Source organism: Chroicocephalus ridibundus, chromosome 9, assembly GCF_963924245.1.
Source record: "Chroicocephalus ridibundus chromosome 9, bChrRid1.1, whole genome shotgun sequence".
Classification (NCBI taxonomy): Eukaryota; Metazoa; Chordata; class Aves; order Charadriiformes; family Laridae; genus Chroicocephalus; species Chroicocephalus ridibundus.
The window spans coordinates 49753809-49760538 of record NC_086292.1 but is presented as its reverse complement, the minus strand read 5'-3'; positions in this window follow the sequence as shown (position 1 = coordinate 49760538).

Sequence of the window (6730 nt, the reverse complement as noted above, 5' to 3'; positions counted from 1 at the left end):
GAATCTGACTAGCTAATACACACGGCTTTCTTCCAACGTACACTTGTGAGGAGCACGCGGATGTGCCGGTACACCTGTGTGCACGGATGTGAAGATGTGAGCTTCTGCGGCTTTTTTCGCTTCTTTTTATGCACTCCAAGAGTACCAGCCCACCCCTCCACGCTTTCTCTGGAGCAATGCAAGGGAAGTAGCACCTGAGCTTTCTGAAAGCGGTGGAAGAATGGGAGCCGTTTGTGACTTTGACAAGACCATTTTACCTATAAATGAGATGAAGTCTCTTCCAAGACATGTCGCTAATAAACCTCAAAACATTGTTTAATGTTGTTGTAATGAGTTTTGATAAAATCTCAAATGAAGAAAGAGTTGTTGGGAAAGTATACAATTACTCTAATACAGCATCAGATGGCAAGGTGTACAAGCAAACCGATGCAAACAGAAGTATGCCCATGATACATAATTATATGTCACCATTTCTTCACCGTTATGCTTTGTTGTTTTGCTTTAAGAGGAGGAAATGTCTTGCCTTTTTGATGAGCGCTGTGTAAGTTTGCAGCGCTAAATACACTCATTTGAATATATATTTACAGTGTTGATTTTGAGGTAGACTGCTGTTGAGTTTAATTAAAATATGTAGTTTACCTGTGCTCCGACTTAACAAAGTTTTATGTGAACAAACCCATCAAAGATATTGCTTTCAAACCTGAAGACGAACCAATCAGACAATGGGAATCAGAATATCAGTAGTGCTCAACCCAGAAATGGTAAACTACAGATTTCAAAGAATTACGTTTCTGTGATACCTGTCTGTCTCAAGCTGAGAAAAATGCAGCCTGGGACTGCATGGTAGGGCAACCCACCCTTAAAAAGATCTCAAAAGTATGCTGCAAAATGACCACTCACTCATAAAATGTGCTGAAATTGAAATGTAACTATTTTTACTAATTACTATTCTTGCAAATTAGCAACCAAAACGGTTCATAGATCCAGCTCTAAGATAAGTAGGTGGCAGTCACTTTGCAAGACAACTGTACTTTAAGCATCCATCTCATCCACCAGCTGAAACAACCAATATTGGGAAAAAACCCCTCACCACTCCCCTGCTAGGTGCTATTTTGGTATTAATACCTTGCTACTTTAACTGTAGTCTCACAAATCTACATGGAAATGTTAGTAGGCTCTGCTGCTCATTTTGACAGTTGTTCAGCTTACCAACAGATGGAGTATGTTAATCAGTTTTTAAAGTATATGCTAAAAGCCTGGGATAATGTAAGTTCTGCATTCAGAATGTTTGCAAAAATACAAGCTTGTAATACATGCAAAAAAAAAAAAAAGCTTCATTCTGCCGCAGTTGGAAGGAAACAGATCTTAGAATATTCATTATATACTTCTAAAATCACTAATTTTCTGTAATGATGAATAGATTATTAAATCAGCATGTTCTCTTATGCAGTTTTCACTATTCTATATATAAAAATTTTAACTCTACAGTGGTATTTCCACTACTTAGAAAGAGGAAAAAGTCTGGAGTGAGTCAGAGCAACACCCCAGCCAAGAAACACGAAATGAAGTCCCTGAAGGCAATTCAGCCTAGGAATATTTTCTTAAGGCTTATTAACAGAAGAATAATTCCAGTGAATTAATACAGCTCCAGACCTTTGGCCATGGCTGGACCTGGTAGCCTGCAGTCAGAGCTGATGAAAACAGTAACAAAGCCACCACGTTTGCCCTGAGGGGAGGCTCTTCAATGCCACCCCAGCGTCCTCCGCCTCCTCCTGCTGTCCCGCTTTCTGGAAACCCCGCTGCTCGTGCTGGCTGTGGGTGGGTGGGTGATCATCTCTCCCCCAGGCTCCGAATCCCCAATCTCATTCTCCAATGTACTTCACCAAAATGACTTTCATCAAAATCCTTGTGAACTTCCTGGCCAAACCAGTTGCCTCAATTCTCTACATTGGCCTTAATTGCCCTGCTCAGCCTGACCCGCGATGCCATCCACATCCTCCCCACGGGCTGGGAGCTCCAGTGAAGCCATTTGAGATGCAACCTGGGTATTATCTACTCTGCTTGGCCCATGCCACATGCATGTCTCAGATCTTGTCCCCAGCTCTGTCACTAGCTGTTCAGAAATGGTATTCTGGGGCTCCTTCATGGCCTTGCCTCGCCTGGCACCGCAGAGGAGCCCGTCGCTGCTCCTGCTCTGCACCTTGCCAGTGAGGGCTGCCACCACTCAACTTCCCTTTTGCTGCTCCCTGACGACCTACTCCTCAATCACTCAGAGACAATTTTTCTGGATGCTGATAACTTACTGATGTTTTTTCTATCAGGACCTGTTTTCTTCTGCCTGAACTCAAATCTAAGCCTATCTTTCTGATAGTTCTTCCTGAACATCCAACTATTGTCTTTTATAGAGTGCCTTTTCTCTTAGCTTTGAGTTAGATTATGCACAAAAAATAAATAAATATATCTAAACTTATCTTTCATTTCAAAACTTGCTTCGGATTCTGAAGGGATCAAAATACTTGAATGGAACAAGAACTCAGACTTCTTTGTTGGTTTAAATGACAAAAATGTCACAGCAATAACAATACAGAACACTAGTTCTAAAAATACCACACATGGGGCTCTTAAAATTCCCAACTTCACACTAGAGGAGAAAGAAAAAAGGGGGAAATAAATAATCAACATCCCTCTGCAAAGTAAAATGTCTGAAGGGAAAAAGAAAATCAAACGTATATTACGCATTTCATCAGCAAAACCATCCTACTTAGGGAAACCAACCAAGGAGAACGTCTGTGCCTCGCCTGTAAATGCTGTGGAAGGACGTGCTGCCCGAGCAGCTCTGGGGAGCTCTTTGCATGCCACGCAGGAGGCTGTGCCAGGCAACAGCCCGGGGAGCTTCAGGTACTTGGAAGTCAGCGTGCGTATTCCTGAAAGTCAGTAAGCCTTTAGGAACTTCACTGGGTATCTGTTCATCACGAGACATGCCCTAGATCCATACCAGGAACTAATGAAATGTGTTTTCCCCCTCGACCTGTCTAGTCTTAGAGCATCCAGCAACATTTGATTTCCCAGTTACCCTTTTTACCACCATCTGCATTTTTCCAGTGCACGATCGTTTCCTAACGCAGTACGCCCTCAGCTGAGAGTGACTTCTACAGCCAAAGTATTTTTAAATGTTTTCTGCTCACCACCGTACTGATTAATAGACCAGGAGAGAGGAGGCATTTTTCAGGCTATTAGCATTCAGGCCTTAATTATGAAATGCAGGGCACGCAAGAATACATTGTTCTAGGCAGTAACAGTACATAGATCAAACCAGCAGTTTCTTAGCTTATGAGGTTACTTTGAATGATTTCTTCATTTACAAGCGCTCACACGCTGCAGCTTATCCTCCTCTACAGTTACCACTCGGTTCCAACAACTCTTCTTTGGAAAATGTTAACACCTTCCAGAATGACTGTAATTTTATATTATCAAATCTCTCTGCACTTTTATAACACCCTAGTAATGCTAACAGAAAATTAATTCAATTAATTCATTTTTCTTCCCCGTGACTTACAAAAAAATCCATAAATACTGTCTGCATTATTTTTCTTGATCATCTTAATGAATATGCTGTAAGAATTTGCTATTTTATTGCTATTCATTTGTTAATAACACTTGTGTGTATTAATATTATCAGCGGCAGACAAGAGGTCTACAGAAGCTCAGCAAATGGCAGCCCCTCTCTGCAGAGACTCCGGGTAAGTTCTGAATCTTCAGTGAACCCACCTTCCCTCTGCAGTTCCTCTCTGCCCTCCAGGCTTCACAGCCTGGCAAGGAAAAGCTGTTCCAAACTGGTATTTTTTGATTGCTGCAGCATTTACCAAGAGCCCCGCTTGCCACTGCAGGAGTACCATCAAGGACAGTGCGTTTCCGCACCTCGTTACACGATCTGTCGGTTATCGCCAATGTTCTTTATGCTTCACTGTTTTTTCCAGACTCTACACTCCCCAGAACACCTCATTTATCCCCAAGAGGACCATGTCCCAGGGGTGGTTTTGCATCGCTTTATGCTTTGGCTCTCAGTCCCCAGAAATACGTTCCTGTAGGAAAGGCCACATGGTGTCACAGGGAAGGTCCATCCCTGGAAACGCTTAGGAGCAAAGTACACAGTGACCCTTTGCCTCCTGTGCCCTCTACGTGGTTTAGGTTAGGAACACAGCTTGAATCTCCACCCTGTGTTTAGCAGTCCTTGAGGAACTGCTCCTCTGCTGATTTACGTAACAGCTTTTAAAATTCATTTGTATTTGTGACCTCCACAACTCAGCAGTGGTGATGCACAATTAAATTGTGCAGTGTGTGGAAAAAGTATGTCCTTCTCTTTAATCCTGCTGCCTAGTAATTCCAGCCAGCGCCTGTTAGTTGTACTGGCAAAAGAAACACTAAATAATCTTTGCTATTCATCTTCTCCATACCATTCATCATTTTAAATATCATTATCACAGTCCTTCTCCCTGTCCTCCTTTCCAAACTCCCTTGCTATCTCCTTGAACAAAAGCCATTCAACACCTTTGATCACCTCTCATTTCGTAACCTTTTTATAACCTTGCGATTGGAACCATCATGTTCATGATGCAGAAGAGCGGTGAAAATTCGCACGCTGACAGTGTCTTCCATTTTATTCTTAATTTATATCTTGCCAGTTCCCGGCATTTACTTCACCTTCCCTGCCGTTTTTTTTAAACACCCATGAGGATAAAGGAGACGTTACCAGAGAGCGCCAAGAGCCCACCGCGTGTGTGGCGCTGCAATCATTTTCTTTCTCCTGTATGCATTATTTGACATTTATAAAAATTGAATTCCTCTGCTGTTCTATTTACTCAGTTACGTAGTGTCATGAAATTCATTAACCCTTTCTCGTCAGCTTCACTTTTGATTATCATGAAAAATGACATATAGCTCCCCAAATTACATTGCCTTGCTATTAATTATTTTCCTCAGCTCACTTATGAATATGTGGAAAAAGACGGGTCACAAACTGTCACTAGCAAACAAGTTACTTACTCCATTCTTCCTAGATTTTATCTAACTGCTAATCCATTAGCAAGCTTCTCCTCTTGCTTTATAGCTTAATAGTTCGAGAACCTTTGGCAAGGGACCTCAAGAAAACTTCCTTAAAAATTCAAGTGCATTGTGACGATCATATCAACCACAAGCATTTGCTTTTTGACTCCTTCAGAAATCTCCAGGAAGATGTGGAGAACTGACCTTCCCCCAGAAGAGCTGCGCTGGCTCTCCCCAAACACACCATCTGGTGACTGACTCTTTCCCGTACCCGTAGCTTGGACCAACCTGCCTGGGCAGGCTTCTCTTCTGTAGTTCTTCAGGTCACTGCTGGAGAGCAGCTAAACCAGCGTCCCGGCCACCCAGACGGAACAACTGCTAGCAGCTAAGTAGTGTCGTGTCCGAGTTCCTTTAAAATCCTCTGTTCTGGTCCCGAATATCTCGTCAGTCACTTCAAAGCTTTAACTCCACTGACATTTCCTCTGACACACACCCACCCCAAGAAAAGGCTCTGCTCTGAGGAGAATCCTTGGCAGTGAATGGAAATGCAGCGTCTTATCAGCTACAGCCTTGTTTCTCCTTGATCGCTTCTTTTTACACTTTTGTCAAAGCTGGTAAAATGGCGAGTGGTCAGGTATCAATTTTACTGAAGGTGGATGTTTTTGTACGCCTTCAGCAAGCTTCTCTCTGAGGTCGTTCTGGTTGCCACACAGTAGTTCTACATTTAACTTGACAGATGATTGCCTTTTCTATTTTCTTTGTTCAGACACAACTTCTGTTTCTGAGGAAGATGGCTTTTAACGTTAAATAGCCTCTCCAGCTCTGTTAAACTGCACTGTTATTCCTGAGATCTTCCACAGTGTTTTGGTAAGTGACCTGTCCCTGGGCCAAGTTTCTAATACTCCGTCTTGAAGCCATCTCCGAATTACAACACCTTAAACACTTTTCTTTTGACAAACCTCCTTGTTTTGCATAGCTCCCCATTCCAAAGTTAAACATTACTATTGCATATTTTGATTTTTTTTTATTTCTACAAGGATGCTAGATCTGAATACCTTATTGCTACTCTTCCAGAGCAGCTCTTCAATAGAAAGATCTGGAGCATGTAAGGTTTTGATACAATCCTGAACCAATTTTCTTTTTTGTGTCCTTCAGTTTGTGCAAGATAAGTACAGCGTTTTGTGCTTGCACTGTGTTTCACGATGACAACTGTGCAGTGTGCACCACACAATGGCCCACAGCGATAAGGTCAAGAGCCAAAGAAGCCAAGACAAACCGTTCTGAAGGACTAGCCAAGATCCTGGTCAGAGGTTGAGCTGAAGATGCCAAGAGATAGGTTATTCCAACACACAATTTAAGATTACAGTCAGAAGCTCAGGAAGAGGGAGCAGGAACACAGCCTTTCCAACCAGGAAAAGAATAGACCAGGACTGGATCATGGGGCTTTGAACATGGCTGAAATTAAATGGCAAATTAATTGGAAAAAGAAAACTGCCTGGTATTGCCTCATCTTGCAGATATGCGAAGGCAACCACAAAAAACGCGCAGGGCCCAGTTCTTACCCTGGCTCACGCAGTCCCGGTTGGGACGGAGATTGTTTGCTGCCAGCTATGGAGCCGGGAGCTCGCACAAACCCCACCTGAACCACCTCCAACAGGAGAGGGGGAAATATCTCTGAGCACTACGT